General features: G+C 52.1%; 8 non-coding genes across 8 annotated transcripts; all 8 read right to left on the bottom strand.

The window, feature by feature from the left end:
* Nucleotides 1–131: 131 nt before the first annotated feature.
* Nucleotides 132–205, bottom strand: trnai-aau (transfer RNA isoleucine (anticodon AAU)). The gene has a single exon. It is a non-coding gene; the product is annotated as a tRNA-Ile (tRNA).
* A 2,411-nt stretch (nt 206–2,616) lies between these two features.
* Nucleotides 2,617–2,690, bottom strand: trnai-aau (transfer RNA isoleucine (anticodon AAU)). The gene has a single exon. It is a non-coding gene; the product is annotated as a tRNA-Ile (tRNA).
* A 2,411-nt stretch (nt 2,691–5,101) lies between these two features.
* On the bottom strand, nt 5,102–5,175 carry trnai-aau (transfer RNA isoleucine (anticodon AAU)). The gene has a single exon. It is a non-coding gene; the product is annotated as a tRNA-Ile (tRNA).
* A 2,411-nt stretch (nt 5,176–7,586) lies between these two features.
* On the bottom strand, nt 7,587–7,660 carry trnai-aau (transfer RNA isoleucine (anticodon AAU)). The gene has a single exon. It is a non-coding gene; the product is annotated as a tRNA-Ile (tRNA).
* A 2,411-nt stretch (nt 7,661–10,071) lies between these two features.
* Nucleotides 10,072–10,145, bottom strand: trnai-aau (transfer RNA isoleucine (anticodon AAU)). Its single transcript has one exon. It is a non-coding gene; the product is annotated as a tRNA-Ile (tRNA).
* Nucleotides 10,146–12,556: 2,411 nt separating this feature from the next.
* On the bottom strand, nt 12,557–12,630 carry trnai-aau (transfer RNA isoleucine (anticodon AAU)). The gene has a single exon. It is a non-coding gene; the product is annotated as a tRNA-Ile (tRNA).
* Nucleotides 12,631–15,041: 2,411 nt separating this feature from the next.
* On the bottom strand, nt 15,042–15,115 carry trnai-aau (transfer RNA isoleucine (anticodon AAU)). The gene has a single exon. It is a non-coding gene; the product is annotated as a tRNA-Ile (tRNA).
* Nucleotides 15,116–17,526: 2,411 nt separating this feature from the next.
* On the bottom strand, nt 17,527–17,600 carry trnai-aau (transfer RNA isoleucine (anticodon AAU)). The gene has a single exon. It is a non-coding gene; the product is annotated as a tRNA-Ile (tRNA).
* Between the last annotated feature and the right edge of the window lie 1,244 nt (nt 17,601–18,844).

Here is an 18,844-nt window from a genome sequence, read left to right as displayed (position 1 = left end):
TCTTTATTTCCTCTTAGCTTTAAGTCAGGTGATTATCAGACTTGACGAATTATTGTCGCACACCAAAGCTAACAATGGAACATACAATCTTTAGAGTCTGAAGTTTTTAAAGACATGCAGAGTAAGCAGTTTGGCCAGTATGGGGATTGAACCCATGACCTTGGCGTTATTAGCACCACGCTCTGACCTTCTGAGCTGACCGGCCTCAATGCTGGCGGCGCGTGTGTGTGTGTGTGAGCGAGCAGGTGGGTCCCCTGAGGGGAAAATACAAGAATGTGTGCGCGTGTGAACTTTTACATGTTGATCTTAACTTCACACTCAGATATACCATATACTTATCTATGGCAGATAACTGTCACAGACCTGGCTGAGTCCATTTAGACTCTAGACCCCCTGTTTGGACCCTGACCAGACTTTGGGAACAGTGGGTGGTTCAGCAGAGTGGCGCAGCGGAAGCGTGCTGGGCCCATAACCCAGAGGTCGATGGATCGAAACCATCCTCTGCTAGATACAACTTCAGCTATATTATGAGTCTACTGTGAGATACTACCCTTGTCTCATTTAATAACAAACATAAAGTGATGTCATTATTTGTACAACTCCTCATGACTATGTTAAGAAGTGTTTTGTTTAGTTTCCTGCAAAGTAAACATAGTGGGAAGTGTTTCTTTCCACATCTAATAGTGTACAAACTCAGAATTTCACACAGAGCCTATGAGAAGCATATGAGCGTTTACCATATTTAGTTACAACTACAAAACACTTAACTGACGTTTTATTCTTTATTACTGAACTAAATGTTTGTCCAGATGGAAGCAACAGTATTTGTTTGCTTGCACAAGCTGACCAAAGGTCCTAACAAAAGGTCCTGAAACCAGAACATGAGTGAAAAGCAATATACGCCTGAGCATCTGACAGAGTGCTGTCCATGGTACCAGGAGCGTCTGGGTGTTTAGGGTACCAGGGCCCTGGTCGTCCAAGTAAGCGGGCTGGCTCTTTCACTCCGGTGGCCGGTTGGGGGGGGGCTTAAGAGCGGGTCCCCGGGTTCGGACGGTGAGCCGGGTCTTTGGGTGGCTCCAGGTGAGCCGGGTTTTTTGGGCAGCGGGACGGTGAGCCGCGAGGCTGAGTGGCTTTCAGCGACGTGCTGCCTGTCAGTTTTTCTCCGGGTTGAAGGTCTTGTTTCGGGCCTGAGGCTAAGTGGCTCCGGACCGGCTGTGGTGTGTTTTTCTCTGGGCCGAGGGGAGGGGTAAGCGGATGTAAGCCCCGCGATTCTCGGCTGGATCTCCGCGGTCTCAGCGCCACGAGAATGCGGATGAAGCCCCCCGATTCTCGGCTCGGCTCGCCACGAGGCTCTGGTCGAGCTGGTCCGGGATTCCACGCACCTCCGGGGACTGGTGGTGGAAGCTGGGGGTCTGGTGGTTATGCTGCTGGGGACTGGTGGTGATTTTGCTGGGGTCTGGTGGTGGAAGCTCCTGGGGTCTGGTGGTGGAAGCTCCTGGGGTCTGGTGGTGGAAGCTCCTGGGGTCTGGTGGTGGAAGCTCCTGGGGTCTGGTGGTGGAAGCTCTGGTGGTGGAAGCTCCTGGGGTCTGGTGGTGGAAGCTCCTGGGGTCTGGTGCTGGAAGCTCTGGTGGTGGAAGCTCCTGGGGTCTGGTGGTGGAAGCTCTGGTGGTGGAAACTCCTGGGGTCTGGTGGTGATTTTGCTGGGGTATGGTGGTGAATGCTCCTGAGGTCTGGTGGTGGAAGCTCCTGAGGTCTGGTGGTGGAAGCTCCAGGAGTCTGGTGGTGGAAGCTGGGGGTCGAGCTAGTGGGGTCTGGGGGTGGAAGCTGCTGGGGTCTGGTGGTGGAAGCTTCTGGGGTCTGGTGGTGGAAGCTGGGGGTCGAGCTAGTGGGGGATAACTGTCACAGACCTGGCTGAATCCATTTAGACTCTAGACCCCCTGTTTGGACCCTGACCAGACTTTGGGAACAGTGGGTGGTTCAGCAGAGTGGCGCAGCGGAAGCGTGCTGGGCCCATAACCCAGAGGTCGATGGATCGAAACCATCCTCTGCTAGATACAACTTCAGCTATATTATGAGTCTACTCGGGGACTGGTGGTGGAAGCTGGGGGTCTGGTGGTGGAAGCTCCTGTGTTCTGGTAGTGATTTTGCTGGGGTCTGGTGGTGAATGCTCCTGGGGTCTGGTGCTGGAAGCTCCAGGAGTCTGGTGATGGAAGCTCCTGGGTTCTGGTGGTGGAAGCTGGGGGTCGAGCTAGTGGGGTCTGGGGGTGGAAGCTGGGTGTCTGGTGGTGGAAGCTGCTGGGGTGCTCCTGGGGTCTGGTGGTAGAGACTTTTTTAAAGCTTGATGATTATACTTCATCACTGAGAGTTATGTGTATTCTCATTTTTTAAATGTTTTTTATGAAAAGTACTTTGATTTGTACATGAGATGTGTAATACAAATAAGCTTTCCTCACTTCATAAACTTAAATTCCTTATGTTTGAGTTATCTTTATTTCCTCTTAGCTTTAAGTCAGGTGATTATCAGACTTGACGAATTATTGTCGCACACCAAAGCTAACAATGGAACATACAATCTTTAGAGTCTGAAGTTTTTAAAGACATGCAGAGTAAGCAGTTTGGCCAGTATGGGGATTGAACCCATGACCTTGGCGTTATTAGCACCACGCTCTGACCTTCTGAGCTGACCGGCCTCAATGCTGGCGGCGCGTGTGTGTGTGTGTGAGCGAGCAGGTGGGTCCCCTGAGGGGAAAATACAAGAATGTGTGCGCGTGTGAACTTTTACATGTTGATCTTAACTTCACACTCAGATATACCATATACTTATCTATGGCAGATAACTGTCACAGACCTGGCTGAGTCCATTTAGACTCTAGACCCCCTGTTTGGACCCTGACCAGACTTTGGGAACAGTGGGTGGTTCAGCAGAGTGGCGCAGCGGAAGCGTGCTGGGCCCATAACCCAGAGGTCGATGGATCGAAACCATCCTCTGCTAGATACAACTTCAGCTATATTATGAGTCTACTGTGAGATACTACCCTTGTCTCATTTAATAACAAACATAAAGTGATGTCATTATTTGTACAACTCCTCATGACTATGTTAAGAAGTGTTTTGTTTAGTTTCCTGCAAAGTAAACATAGTGGGAAGTGTTTCTTTCCACATCTAATAGTGTACAAACTCAGAATTTCACACAGAGCCTATGAGAAGCATATGAGCGTTTACCATATTTAGTTACAACTACAAAACACTTAACTGACGTTTTATTCTTTATTACTGAACTAAATGTTTGTCCAGATGGAAGCAACAGTATTTGTTTGCTTGCACAAGCTGACCAAAGGTCCTAACAAAAGGTCCTGAAACCAGAACATGAGTGAAAAGCAATATACGCCTGAGCATCTGACAGAGTGCTGTCCATGGTACCAGGAGCGTCTGGGTGTTTAGGGTACCAGGGCCCTGGTCGTCCAAGTAAGCGGGCTGGCTCTTTCACTCCGGTGGCCGGTTGGGGGGGGGCTTAAGAGCGGGTCCCCGGGTTCGGACGGTGAGCCGGGTCTTTGGGTGGCTCCAGGTGAGCCGGGTTTTTTGGGCAGCGGGACGGTGAGCCGCGAGGCTGAGTGGCTTTCAGCGACGTGCTGCCTGTCAGTTTTTCTCCGGGTTGAAGGTCTTGTTTCGGGCCTGAGGCTAAGTGGCTCCGGACCGGCTGTGGTGTGTTTTTCTCTGGGCCGAGGGGAGGGGTAAGCGGATGTAAGCCCCGCGATTCTCGGCTGGATCTCCGCGGTCTCAGCGCCACGAGAATGCGGATGAAGCCCCCCGATTCTCGGCTCGGCTCGCCACGAGGCTCTGGTCGAGCTGGTCCGGGATTCCACGCACCTCCGGGGACTGGTGGTGGAAGCTGGGGGTCTGGTGGTTATGCTGCTGGGGACTGGTGGTGATTTTGCTGGGGTCTGGTGGTGGAAGCTCCTGGGGTCTGGTGGTGGAAGCTCCTGGGGTCTGGTGGTGGAAGCTCCTGGGGTCTGGTGGTGGAAGCTCCTGGGGTCTGGTGGTGGAAGCTCTGGTGGTGGAAGCTCCTGGGGTCTGGTGGTGGAAGCTCCTGGGGTCTGGTGCTGGAAGCTCTGGTGGTGGAAGCTCCTGGGGTCTGGTGGTGGAAGCTCTGGTGGTGGAAACTCCTGGGGTCTGGTGGTGATTTTGCTGGGGTATGGTGGTGAATGCTCCTGAGGTCTGGTGGTGGAAGCTCCTGAGGTCTGGTGGTGGAAGCTCCAGGAGTCTGGTGGTGGAAGCTGGGGGTCGAGCTAGTGGGGTCTGGGGGTGGAAGCTGCTGGGGTCTGGTGGTGGAAGCTTCTGGGGTCTGGTGGTGGAAGCTGGGGGTCGAGCTAGTGGGGGATAACTGTCACAGACCTGGCTGAATCCATTTAGACTCTAGACCCCCTGTTTGGACCCTGACCAGACTTTGGGAACAGTGGGTGGTTCAGCAGAGTGGCGCAGCGGAAGCGTGCTGGGCCCATAACCCAGAGGTCGATGGATCGAAACCATCCTCTGCTAGATACAACTTCAGCTATATTATGAGTCTACTCGGGGACTGGTGGTGGAAGCTGGGGGTCTGGTGGTGGAAGCTCCTGTGTTCTGGTAGTGATTTTGCTGGGGTCTGGTGGTGAATGCTCCTGGGGTCTGGTGCTGGAAGCTCCAGGAGTCTGGTGATGGAAGCTCCTGGGTTCTGGTGGTGGAAGCTGGGGGTCGAGCTAGTGGGGTCTGGGGGTGGAAGCTGGGTGTCTGGTGGTGGAAGCTGCTGGGGTGCTCCTGGGGTCTGGTGGTAGAGACTTTTTTAAAGCTTGATGATTATACTTCATCACTGAGAGTTATGTGTATTCTCATTTTTTAAATGTTTTTTATGAAAAGTACTTTGATTTGTACATGAGATGTGTAATACAAATAAGCTTTCCTCACTTCATAAACTTAAATTCCTTATGTTTGAGTTATCTTTATTTCCTCTTAGCTTTAAGTCAGGTGATTATCAGACTTGACGAATTATTGTCGCACACCAAAGCTAACAATGGAACATACAATCTTTAGAGTCTGAAGTTTTTAAAGACATGCAGAGTAAGCAGTTTGGCCAGTATGGGGATTGAACCCATGACCTTGGCGTTATTAGCACCACGCTCTGACCTTCTGAGCTGACCGGCCTCAATGCTGGCGGCGCGTGTGTGTGTGTGTGAGCGAGCAGGTGGGTCCCCTGAGGGGAAAATACAAGAATGTGTGCGCGTGTGAACTTTTACATGTTGATCTTAACTTCACACTCAGATATACCATATACTTATCTATGGCAGATAACTGTCACAGACCTGGCTGAGTCCATTTAGACTCTAGACCCCCTGTTTGGACCCTGACCAGACTTTGGGAACAGTGGGTGGTTCAGCAGAGTGGCGCAGCGGAAGCGTGCTGGGCCCATAACCCAGAGGTCGATGGATCGAAACCATCCTCTGCTAGATACAACTTCAGCTATATTATGAGTCTACTGTGAGATACTACCCTTGTCTCATTTAATAACAAACATAAAGTGATGTCATTATTTGTACAACTCCTCATGACTATGTTAAGAAGTGTTTTGTTTAGTTTCCTGCAAAGTAAACATAGTGGGAAGTGTTTCTTTCCACATCTAATAGTGTACAAACTCAGAATTTCACACAGAGCCTATGAGAAGCATATGAGCGTTTACCATATTTAGTTACAACTACAAAACACTTAACTGACGTTTTATTCTTTATTACTGAACTAAATGTTTGTCCAGATGGAAGCAACAGTATTTGTTTGCTTGCACAAGCTGACCAAAGGTCCTAACAAAAGGTCCTGAAACCAGAACATGAGTGAAAAGCAATATACGCCTGAGCATCTGACAGAGTGCTGTCCATGGTACCAGGAGCGTCTGGGTGTTTAGGGTACCAGGGCCCTGGTCGTCCAAGTAAGCGGGCTGGCTCTTTCACTCCGGTGGCCGGTTGGGGGGGGGCTTAAGAGCGGGTCCCCGGGTTCGGACGGTGAGCCGGGTCTTTGGGTGGCTCCAGGTGAGCCGGGTTTTTTGGGCAGCGGGACGGTGAGCCGCGAGGCTGAGTGGCTTTCAGCGACGTGCTGCCTGTCAGTTTTTCTCCGGGTTGAAGGTCTTGTTTCGGGCCTGAGGCTAAGTGGCTCCGGACCGGCTGTGGTGTGTTTTTCTCTGGGCCGAGGGGAGGGGTAAGCGGATGTAAGCCCCGCGATTCTCGGCTGGATCTCCGCGGTCTCAGCGCCACGAGAATGCGGATGAAGCCCCCCGATTCTCGGCTCGGCTCGCCACGAGGCTCTGGTCGAGCTGGTCCGGGATTCCACGCACCTCCGGGGACTGGTGGTGGAAGCTGGGGGTCTGGTGGTTATGCTGCTGGGGACTGGTGGTGATTTTGCTGGGGTCTGGTGGTGGAAGCTCCTGGGGTCTGGTGGTGGAAGCTCCTGGGGTCTGGTGGTGGAAGCTCCTGGGGTCTGGTGGTGGAAGCTCCTGGGGTCTGGTGGTGGAAGCTCTGGTGGTGGAAGCTCCTGGGGTCTGGTGGTGGAAGCTCCTGGGGTCTGGTGCTGGAAGCTCTGGTGGTGGAAGCTCCTGGGGTCTGGTGGTGGAAGCTCTGGTGGTGGAAACTCCTGGGGTCTGGTGGTGATTTTGCTGGGGTATGGTGGTGAATGCTCCTGAGGTCTGGTGGTGGAAGCTCCTGAGGTCTGGTGGTGGAAGCTCCAGGAGTCTGGTGGTGGAAGCTGGGGGTCGAGCTAGTGGGGTCTGGGGGTGGAAGCTGCTGGGGTCTGGTGGTGGAAGCTTCTGGGGTCTGGTGGTGGAAGCTGGGGGTCGAGCTAGTGGGGGATAACTGTCACAGACCTGGCTGAATCCATTTAGACTCTAGACCCCCTGTTTGGACCCTGACCAGACTTTGGGAACAGTGGGTGGTTCAGCAGAGTGGCGCAGCGGAAGCGTGCTGGGCCCATAACCCAGAGGTCGATGGATCGAAACCATCCTCTGCTAGATACAACTTCAGCTATATTATGAGTCTACTCGGGGACTGGTGGTGGAAGCTGGGGGTCTGGTGGTGGAAGCTCCTGTGTTCTGGTAGTGATTTTGCTGGGGTCTGGTGGTGAATGCTCCTGGGGTCTGGTGCTGGAAGCTCCAGGAGTCTGGTGATGGAAGCTCCTGGGTTCTGGTGGTGGAAGCTGGGGGTCGAGCTAGTGGGGTCTGGGGGTGGAAGCTGGGTGTCTGGTGGTGGAAGCTGCTGGGGTGCTCCTGGGGTCTGGTGGTAGAGACTTTTTTAAAGCTTGATGATTATACTTCATCACTGAGAGTTATGTGTATTCTCATTTTTTAAATGTTTTTTATGAAAAGTACTTTGATTTGTACATGAGATGTGTAATACAAATAAGCTTTCCTCACTTCATAAACTTAAATTCCTTATGTTTGAGTTATCTTTATTTCCTCTTAGCTTTAAGTCAGGTGATTATCAGACTTGACGAATTATTGTCGCACACCAAAGCTAACAATGGAACATACAATCTTTAGAGTCTGAAGTTTTTAAAGACATGCAGAGTAAGCAGTTTGGCCAGTATGGGGATTGAACCCATGACCTTGGCGTTATTAGCACCACGCTCTGACCTTCTGAGCTGACCGGCCTCAATGCTGGCGGCGCGTGTGTGTGTGTGTGAGCGAGCAGGTGGGTCCCCTGAGGGGAAAATACAAGAATGTGTGCGCGTGTGAACTTTTACATGTTGATCTTAACTTCACACTCAGATATACCATATACTTATCTATGGCAGATAACTGTCACAGACCTGGCTGAGTCCATTTAGACTCTAGACCCCCTGTTTGGACCCTGACCAGACTTTGGGAACAGTGGGTGGTTCAGCAGAGTGGCGCAGCGGAAGCGTGCTGGGCCCATAACCCAGAGGTCGATGGATCGAAACCATCCTCTGCTAGATACAACTTCAGCTATATTATGAGTCTACTGTGAGATACTACCCTTGTCTCATTTAATAACAAACATAAAGTGATGTCATTATTTGTACAACTCCTCATGACTATGTTAAGAAGTGTTTTGTTTAGTTTCCTGCAAAGTAAACATAGTGGGAAGTGTTTCTTTCCACATCTAATAGTGTACAAACTCAGAATTTCACACAGAGCCTATGAGAAGCATATGAGCGTTTACCATATTTAGTTACAACTACAAAACACTTAACTGACGTTTTATTCTTTATTACTGAACTAAATGTTTGTCCAGATGGAAGCAACAGTATTTGTTTGCTTGCACAAGCTGACCAAAGGTCCTAACAAAAGGTCCTGAAACCAGAACATGAGTGAAAAGCAATATACGCCTGAGCATCTGACAGAGTGCTGTCCATGGTACCAGGAGCGTCTGGGTGTTTAGGGTACCAGGGCCCTGGTCGTCCAAGTAAGCGGGCTGGCTCTTTCACTCCGGTGGCCGGTTGGGGGGGGGCTTAAGAGCGGGTCCCCGGGTTCGGACGGTGAGCCGGGTCTTTGGGTGGCTCCAGGTGAGCCGGGTTTTTTGGGCAGCGGGACGGTGAGCCGCGAGGCTGAGTGGCTTTCAGCGACGTGCTGCCTGTCAGTTTTTCTCCGGGTTGAAGGTCTTGTTTCGGGCCTGAGGCTAAGTGGCTCCGGACCGGCTGTGGTGTGTTTTTCTCTGGGCCGAGGGGAGGGGTAAGCGGATGTAAGCCCCGCGATTCTCGGCTGGATCTCCGCGGTCTCAGCGCCACGAGAATGCGGATGAAGCCCCCCGATTCTCGGCTCGGCTCGCCACGAGGCTCTGGTCGAGCTGGTCCGGGATTCCACGCACCTCCGGGGACTGGTGGTGGAAGCTGGGGGTCTGGTGGTTATGCTGCTGGGGACTGGTGGTGATTTTGCTGGGGTCTGGTGGTGGAAGCTCCTGGGGTCTGGTGGTGGAAGCTCCTGGGGTCTGGTGGTGGAAGCTCCTGGGGTCTGGTGGTGGAAGCTCCTGGGGTCTGGTGGTGGAAGCTCTGGTGGTGGAAGCTCCTGGGGTCTGGTGGTGGAAGCTCCTGGGGTCTGGTGCTGGAAGCTCTGGTGGTGGAAGCTCCTGGGGTCTGGTGGTGGAAGCTCTGGTGGTGGAAACTCCTGGGGTCTGGTGGTGATTTTGCTGGGGTATGGTGGTGAATGCTCCTGAGGTCTGGTGGTGGAAGCTCCTGAGGTCTGGTGGTGGAAGCTCCAGGAGTCTGGTGGTGGAAGCTGGGGGTCGAGCTAGTGGGGTCTGGGGGTGGAAGCTGCTGGGGTCTGGTGGTGGAAGCTTCTGGGGTCTGGTGGTGGAAGCTGGGGGTCGAGCTAGTGGGGGATAACTGTCACAGACCTGGCTGAATCCATTTAGACTCTAGACCCCCTGTTTGGACCCTGACCAGACTTTGGGAACAGTGGGTGGTTCAGCAGAGTGGCGCAGCGGAAGCGTGCTGGGCCCATAACCCAGAGGTCGATGGATCGAAACCATCCTCTGCTAGATACAACTTCAGCTATATTATGAGTCTACTCGGGGACTGGTGGTGGAAGCTGGGGGTCTGGTGGTGGAAGCTCCTGTGTTCTGGTAGTGATTTTGCTGGGGTCTGGTGGTGAATGCTCCTGGGGTCTGGTGCTGGAAGCTCCAGGAGTCTGGTGATGGAAGCTCCTGGGTTCTGGTGGTGGAAGCTGGGGGTCGAGCTAGTGGGGTCTGGGGGTGGAAGCTGGGTGTCTGGTGGTGGAAGCTGCTGGGGTGCTCCTGGGGTCTGGTGGTAGAGACTTTTTTAAAGCTTGATGATTATACTTCATCACTGAGAGTTATGTGTATTCTCATTTTTTAAATGTTTTTTATGAAAAGTACTTTGATTTGTACATGAGATGTGTAATACAAATAAGCTTTCCTCACTTCATAAACTTAAATTCCTTATGTTTGAGTTATCTTTATTTCCTCTTAGCTTTAAGTCAGGTGATTATCAGACTTGACGAATTATTGTCGCACACCAAAGCTAACAATGGAACATACAATCTTTAGAGTCTGAAGTTTTTAAAGACATGCAGAGTAAGCAGTTTGGCCAGTATGGGGATTGAACCCATGACCTTGGCGTTATTAGCACCACGCTCTGACCTTCTGAGCTGACCGGCCTCAATGCTGGCGGCGCGTGTGTGTGTGTGTGAGCGAGCAGGTGGGTCCCCTGAGGGGAAAATACAAGAATGTGTGCGCGTGTGAACTTTTACATGTTGATCTTAACTTCACACTCAGATATACCATATACTTATCTATGGCAGATAACTGTCACAGACCTGGCTGAGTCCATTTAGACTCTAGACCCCCTGTTTGGACCCTGACCAGACTTTGGGAACAGTGGGTGGTTCAGCAGAGTGGCGCAGCGGAAGCGTGCTGGGCCCATAACCCAGAGGTCGATGGATCGAAACCATCCTCTGCTAGATACAACTTCAGCTATATTATGAGTCTACTGTGAGATACTACCCTTGTCTCATTTAATAACAAACATAAAGTGATGTCATTATTTGTACAACTCCTCATGACTATGTTAAGAAGTGTTTTGTTTAGTTTCCTGCAAAGTAAACATAGTGGGAAGTGTTTCTTTCCACATCTAATAGTGTACAAACTCAGAATTTCACACAGAGCCTATGAGAAGCATATGAGCGTTTACCATATTTAGTTACAACTACAAAACACTTAACTGACGTTTTATTCTTTATTACTGAACTAAATGTTTGTCCAGATGGAAGCAACAGTATTTGTTTGCTTGCACAAGCTGACCAAAGGTCCTAACAAAAGGTCCTGAAACCAGAACATGAGTGAAAAGCAATATACGCCTGAGCATCTGACAGAGTGCTGTCCATGGTACCAGGAGCGTCTGGGTGTTTAGGGTACCAGGGCCCTGGTCGTCCAAGTAAGCGGGCTGGCTCTTTCACTCCGGTGGCCGGTTGGGGGGGGGCTTAAGAGCGGGTCCCCGGGTTCGGACGGTGAGCCGGGTCTTTGGGTGGCTCCAGGTGAGCCGGGTTTTTTGGGCAGCGGGACGGTGAGCCGCGAGGCTGAGTGGCTTTCAGCGACGTGCTGCCTGTCAGTTTTTCTCCGGGTTGAAGGTCTTGTTTCGGGCCTGAGGCTAAGTGGCTCCGGACCGGCTGTGGTGTGTTTTTCTCTGGGCCGAGGGGAGGGGTAAGCGGATGTAAGCCCCGCGATTCTCGGCTGGATCTCCGCGGTCTCAGCGCCACGAGAATGCGGATGAAGCCCCCCGATTCTCGGCTCGGCTCGCCACGAGGCTCTGGTCGAGCTGGTCCGGGATTCCACGCACCTCCGGGGACTGGTGGTGGAAGCTGGGGGTCTGGTGGTTATGCTGCTGGGGACTGGTGGTGATTTTGCTGGGGTCTGGTGGTGGAAGCTCCTGGGGTCTGGTGGTGGAAGCTCCTGGGGTCTGGTGGTGGAAGCTCCTGGGGTCTGGTGGTGGAAGCTCCTGGGGTCTGGTGGTGGAAGCTCTGGTGGTGGAAGCTCCTGGGGTCTGGTGGTGGAAGCTCCTGGGGTCTGGTGCTGGAAGCTCTGGTGGTGGAAGCTCCTGGGGTCTGGTGGTGGAAGCTCTGGTGGTGGAAACTCCTGGGGTCTGGTGGTGATTTTGCTGGGGTATGGTGGTGAATGCTCCTGAGGTCTGGTGGTGGAAGCTCCTGAGGTCTGGTGGTGGAAGCTCCAGGAGTCTGGTGGTGGAAGCTGGGGGTCGAGCTAGTGGGGTCTGGGGGTGGAAGCTGCTGGGGTCTGGTGGTGGAAGCTTCTGGGGTCTGGTGGTGGAAGCTGGGGGTCGAGCTAGTGGGGGATAACTGTCACAGACCTGGCTGAATCCATTTAGACTCTAGACCCCCTGTTTGGACCCTGACCAGACTTTGGGAACAGTGGGTGGTTCAGCAGAGTGGCGCAGCGGAAGCGTGCTGGGCCCATAACCCAGAGGTCGATGGATCGAAACCATCCTCTGCTAGATACAACTTCAGCTATATTATGAGTCTACTCGGGGACTGGTGGTGGAAGCTGGGGGTCTGGTGGTGGAAGCTCCTGTGTTCTGGTAGTGATTTTGCTGGGGTCTGGTGGTGAATGCTCCTGGGGTCTGGTGCTGGAAGCTCCAGGAGTCTGGTGATGGAAGCTCCTGGGTTCTGGTGGTGGAAGCTGGGGGTCGAGCTAGTGGGGTCTGGGGGTGGAAGCTGGGTGTCTGGTGGTGGAAGCTGCTGGGGTGCTCCTGGGGTCTGGTGGTAGAGACTTTTTTAAAGCTTGATGATTATACTTCATCACTGAGAGTTATGTGTATTCTCATTTTTTAAATGTTTTTTATGAAAAGTACTTTGATTTGTACATGAGATGTGTAATACAAATAAGCTTTCCTCACTTCATAAACTTAAATTCCTTATGTTTGAGTTATCTTTATTTCCTCTTAGCTTTAAGTCAGGTGATTATCAGACTTGACGAATTATTGTCGCACACCAAAGCTAACAATGGAACATACAATCTTTAGAGTCTGAAGTTTTTAAAGACATGCAGAGTAAGCAGTTTGGCCAGTATGGGGATTGAACCCATGACCTTGGCGTTATTAGCACCACGCTCTGACCTTCTGAGCTGACCGGCCTCAATGCTGGCGGCGCGTGTGTGTGTGTGTGAGCGAGCAGGTGGGTCCCCTGAGGGGAAAATACAAGAATGTGTGCGCGTGTGAACTTTTACATGTTGATCTTAACTTCACACTCAGATATACCATATACTTATCTATGGCAGATAACTGTCACAGACCTGGCTGAGTCCATTTAGACTCTAGACCCCCTGTTTGGACCCTGACCAGACTTTGGGAACAGTGGGTGGTTCAGCAGAGTGGCGCAGCGGAAGCGTGCTGGGCCCATAACCCAGAGGTCGATGGATCGAAACCATCCTCTGCTAGATACAACTTCAGCTATATTATGAGTCTACTGTGAGATACTACCCTTGTCTCATTTAATAACAAACATAAAGTGATGTCATTATTTGTACAACTCCTCATGACTATGTTAAGAAGTGTTTTGTTTAGTTTCCTGCAAAGTAAACATAGTGGGAAGTGTTTCTTTCCACATCTAATAGTGTACAAACTCAGAATTTCACACAGAGCCTATGAGAAGCATATGAGCGTTTACCATATTTAGTTACAACTACAAAACACTTAACTGACGTTTTATTCTTTATTACTGAACTAAATGTTTGTCCAGATGGAAGCAACAGTATTTGTTTGCTTGCACAAGCTGACCAAAGGTCCTAACAAAAGGTCCTGAAACCAGAACATGAGTGAAAAGCAATATACGCCTGAGCATCTGACAGAGTGCTGTCCATGGTACCAGGAGCGTCTGGGTGTTTAGGGTACCAGGGCCCTGGTCGTCCAAGTAAGCGGGCTGGCTCTTTCACTCCGGTGGCCGGTTGGGGGGGGGCTTAAGAGCGGGTCCCCGGGTTCGGACGGTGAGCCGGGTCTTTGGGTGGCTCCAGGTGAGCCGGGTTTTTTGGGCAGCGGGACGGTGAGCCGCGAGGCTGAGTGGCTTTCAGCGACGTGCTGCCTGTCAGTTTTTCTCCGGGTTGAAGGTCTTGTTTCGGGCCTGAGGCTAAGTGGCTCCGGACCGGCTGTGGTGTGTTTTTCTCTGGGCCGAGGGGAGGGGTAAGCGGATGTAAGCCCCGCGATTCTCGGCTGGATCTCCGCGGTCTCAGCGCCACGAGAATGCGGATGAAGCCCCCCGATTCTCGGCTCGGCTCGCCACGAGGCTCTGGTCGAGCTGGTCCGGGATTCCACGCACCTCCGGGGACTGGTGGTGGAAGCTGGGGGTCTGGTGGTTATGCTGCTGGGGACTGGTGGTGATTTTGCTGGGGTCTGGTGGTGGAAGCTCCTGGGGTCTGGTGGTGGAAGCTCCTGGGGTCTGGTGGTGGAAGCTCCTGGGGTCTGGTGGTGGAAGCTCCTGGGGTCTGGTGGTGGAAGCTCTGGTGGTGGAAGCTCCTGGGGTCTGGTGGTGGAAGCTCCTGGGGTCTGGTGCTGGAAGCTCTGGTGGTGGAAGCTCCTGGGGTCTGGTGGTGGAAGCTCTGGTGGTGGAAACTCCTGGGGTCTGGTGGTGATTTTGCTGGGGTATGGTGGTGAATGCTCCTGAGGTCTGGTGGTGGAAGCTCCTGAGGTCTGGTGGTGGAAGCTCCAGGAGTCTGGTGGTGGAAGCTGGGGGTCGAGCTAGTGGGGTCTGGGGGTGGAAGCTGCTGGGGTCTGGTGGTGGAAGCTTCTGGGGTCTGGTGGTGGAAGCTGGGGGTCGAGCTAGTGGGGGATAACTGTCACAGACCTGGCTGAATCCATTTAGACTCTAGACCCCCTGTTTGGACCCTGACCAGACTTTGGGAACAGTGGGTGGTTCAGCAGAGTGGCGCAGCGGAAGCGTGCTGGGCCCATAACCCAGAGGTCGATGGATCGAAACCATCCTCTGCTAGATACAACTTCAGCTATATTATGAGTCTACTCGGGGACTGGTGGTGGAAGCTGGGGGTCTGGTGGTGGAAGCTCCTGTGTTCTGGTAGTGATTTTGCTGGGGTCTGGTGGTGAATGCTCCTGGGGTCTGGTGCTGGAAGCTCCAGGAGTCTGGTGATGGAAGCTCCTGGGTTCTGGTGGTGGAAGCTGGGGGTCGAGCTAGTGGGGTCTGGGGGTGGAAGCTGGGTGTCTGGTGGTGGAAGCTGCTGGGGTGCTCCTGGGGTCTGGTGGTAGAGACTTTTTTAAAGCTTGATGATTATACTTCATCACTGAGAGTTATGTGTATTCTCATTTTTTAAATGTTTTTTATGAAAAGTACTTTGATTTGTACATGAGATGTGTAATACAAATAAGCTTTCCTCACTTCATAAACTTAAATTCCTTATGTTTGAGTTATCTTTATTTCCTCTTAGCTTTAAGTCAGGTGATTATCAGACTTGACGAATTATTGTCGCACACCAAAGCTAACAATGGAACATACAATCTTTAGAGTCTGAAGTTTTTAAAGACATGCAGAGTAAGCAGTTTGGCCAGTATGGGGATTGAACCCATGACCTTGGCGTTATTAGCACCACGCTCTGACCTTCTGAGCTGACCGGCCTCAATGCTGGCGGCGCGTGTGTGTGTGTGTGAGCGAGCAGGTGGGTCCCCTGAGGGGAAAATACAAGAATGTGTGCGCGTGTGAACTTTTACATGTTGATCTTAACTTCACACTCAGATATACCATATACTTATCTATGGCAGATAACTGTCACAGACCTGGCTGAGTCCATTTAGACTCTAGACCCCCTGTTTGGACCCTGACCAGACTTTGGGAACAGTGGGTGGTTCAGCAGAGTGGCGCAGCGGAAGCGTGCTGGGCCCATAACCCAGAGGTCGATGGATCGAAACCATCCTCTGCTAGATACAACTTCAGCTATATTATGAGTCTACTGTGAGATACTACCCTTGTCTCATTTAATAACAAACATAAAGTGATGTCATTATTTGTACAACTCCTCATGACTATGTTAAGAAGTGTTTTGTTTAGTTTCCTGCAAAGTAAACATAGTGGGAAGTGTTTCTTTCCACATCTAATAGTGTACAAACTCAGAATTTCACACAGAGCCTATGAGAAGCATATGAGCGTTTACCATATTTAGTTACAACTACAAAACACTTAACTGACGTTTTATTCTTTATTACTGAACTAAATGTTTGTCCAGATGGAAGCAACAGTATTTGTTTGCTTGCACAAGCTGACCAAAGGTCCTAACAAAAGGTCCTGAAACCAGAACATGAGTGAAAAGCAATATACGCCTGAGCATCTGACAGAGTGCTGTCCATGGTACCAGGAGCGTCTGGGTGTTTAGGGTACCAGGGCCCTGGTCGTCCAAGTAAGCGGGCTGGCTCTTTCACTCCGGTGGCCGGTTGGGGGGGGGCTTAAGAGCGGGTCCCCGGGTTCGGACGGTGAGCCGGGTCTTTGGGTGGCTCCAGGTGAGCCGGGTTTTTTGGGCAGCGGGACGGTGAGCCGCGAGGCTGAGTGGCTTTCAGCGACGTGCTGCCTGTCAGTTTTTCTCCGGGTTGAAGGTCTTGTTTCGGGCCTGAGGCTAAGTGGCTCCGGACCGGCTGTGGTGTGTTTTTCTCTGGGCCGAGGGGAGGGGTAAGCGGATGTAAGCCCCGCGATTCTCGGCTGGATCTCCGCGGTCTCAGCGCCACGAGAATGCGGATGAAGCCCCCCGATTCTCGGCTCGGCTCGCCACGAGGCTCTGGTCGAGCTGGTCCGGGATTCCACGCACCTCCGGGGACTGGTGGTGGAAGCTGGGGGTCTGGTGGTTATGCTGCTGGGGACTGGTGGTGATTTTGCTGGGGTCTGGTGGTGGAAGCTCCTGGGGTCTGGTGGTGGAAGCTCCTGGGGTCTGGTGGTGGAAGCTCCTGGGGTCTGGTGGTGGAAGCTCCTGGGGTCTGGTGGTGGAAGCTCTGGTGGTGGAAGCTCCTGGGGTCTGGTGGTGGAAGCTCCTGGGGTCTGGTGCTGGAAGCTCTGGTGGTGGAAGCTCCTGGGGTCTGGTGGTGGAAGCTCTGGTGGTGGAAACTCCTGGGGTCTGGTGGTGATTTTGCTGGGGTATGGTGGTGAATGCTCCTGAGGTCTGGTGGTGGAAGCTCCTGAGGTCTGGTGGTGGAAGCTCCAGGAGTCTGGTGGTGGAAGCTGGGGGTCGAGCTAGTGGGGTCTGGGGGTGGAAGCTGCTGGGGTCTGGTGGTGGAAGCTTCTGGGGTCTGGTGGTGGAAGCTGGGGGTCGAGCTAGTGGGGGATAACTGTCACAGACCTGGCTGAATCCATTTAGACTCTAGACCCCCTGTTTGGACCCTGACCAGACTTTGGGAACAGTGGGTGGTTCAGCAGAGTGGCGCAGCGGAAGCGTGCTGGGCCCATAACCCAGAGGTCGATGGATCGAAACCATCCTCTGCTAGATACAACTTCAGCTATATTATGAGTCTACTCGGGGACTGGTGGTGGAAGCTGGGGGTCTGGTGGTGGAAGCTCCTGTGTTCTGGTAGTGATTTTGCTGGGGTCTGGTGGTGAATGCTCCTGGGGTCTGGTGCTGGAAGCTCCAGGAGTCTGGTGATGGAAGCTCCTGGGTTCTGGTGGTGGAAGCTGGGGGTCGAGCTAGTGGGGTCTGGGGGTGGAAGCTGGGTGTCTGGTGGTGGAAGCTGCTGGGGTGCTCCTGGGGTCTGGTGGTAGAGACTTTTTTAAAGCTTGATGATTATACTTCATCACTGAGAGTTATGTGTATTCTCATTTTTTAAATGTTTTTTATGAAAAGTACTTTGATTTGTACATGAGATGTGTAATACAAATAAGCTTTCCTCACTTCATAAACTTAAATTCCTTATGTTTGAGTTATCTTTATTTCCTCTTAGCTTTAAGTCAGGTGATTATCAGACTTGACGAATTATTGTCGCACACCAAAGCTAACAATGGAACATACAATCTTTAGAGTCTGAAGTTTTTAAAGACATGCAGAGTAAGCAGTTTGGCCAGTATGGGGATTGAACCCATGACCTTGGCGTTATTAGCACCACGCTCTGACCTTCTGAGCTGACCGGCCTCAATGCTGGCGGCGCGTGTGTGTGTGTGTGAGCGAGCAGGTGGGTCCCCTGAGGGGAAAATACAAGAATGTGTGCGCGTGTGAACTTTTACATGTTGATCTTAACTTCACACTCAGATATACCATATACTTATCTATGGCAGATAACTGTCACAGACCTGGCTGAGTCCATTTAGACTCTAGACCCCCTGTTTGGACCCTGACCAGACTTTGGGAACAGTGGGTGGTTCAGCAGAGTGGCGCAGCGGAAGCGTGCTGGGCCCATAACCCAGAGGTCGATGGATCGAAACCATCCTCTGCTAGATACAACTTCAGCTATATTATGAGTCTACTGTGAGATACTACCCTTGTCTCATTTAATAACAAACATAAAGTGATGTCATTATTTGTACAACTCCTCATGACTATGTTAAGAAGTGTTTTGTTTAGTTTCCTGCAAAGTAAACATAGTGGGAAGTGTTTCTTTCCACATCTAATAGTGTACAAACTCAGAATTTCACACAGAGCCTATGAGAAGCATATGAGCGTTTACCATATTTAGTTACAACTACAAAACACTTAACTGACGTTTTATTCTTTATTACTGAACTAAATGTTTGTCCAGATGGAAGCAACAGTATTTGTTTGCTTGCACAAGCTGACCAAAGGTCCTAACAAAAGGTCCTGAAACCAGAACATGAGTGAAAAGCAATATACGCCTGAGCATCTGACAGAGTGCTGTCCATGGTACCAGGAGCGTCTGGGTGTTTAGGGTACCAGGGCCCTGGTCGTCCAAGTAAGCGGGCTGGCTCTTTCACTCCGGTGGCCGGTTGGGGGGGGGCTTAAGAGCGGGTCCCCGGGTTCGGACGGTGAGCCGGGTCTTTGGGTGGCTCCAGGTGAGCCGGGTTTTTTGGGCAGCGGGACGGTGAGCCGCGAGGCTGAGTGGCTTTCAGCGACGTGCTGCCTGTCAGTTTTTCTCCGGGTTGAAGGTCTTGTTTCGGGCCTGAGGCTAAGTGGCTCCGGACCGGCTGTGGTGTGTTTTTCTCTGGGCCGAGGGGAGGGGTAAGCGGATGTAAGCCCCGCGATTCTCGGCTGGATCTCCGCGGTCTCAGCGCCACGAGAATGCGGATGAAGCCCCCCGATTCTCGGCTCGGCTCGCCACGAGGCTCTGGTCGAGCTGGTCCGGGATTCCACGCACCTCCGGGGACTGGTGGTGGAAGCTGGGGGTCTGGTGGTTATGCTGCTGGGGACTGGTGGTGATTTTG

This window comes from Cololabis saira, unplaced genomic scaffold (assembly GCF_033807715.1).
Source record: "Cololabis saira isolate AMF1-May2022 unplaced genomic scaffold, fColSai1.1 scf036, whole genome shotgun sequence".
NCBI lineage: Eukaryota > Metazoa > Chordata > Actinopteri > Beloniformes > Belonidae > Cololabis > Cololabis saira.
Note: the sequence above shows the minus strand (reverse complement) of the source record. Positions and strands in the feature narration are given on the sequence as shown.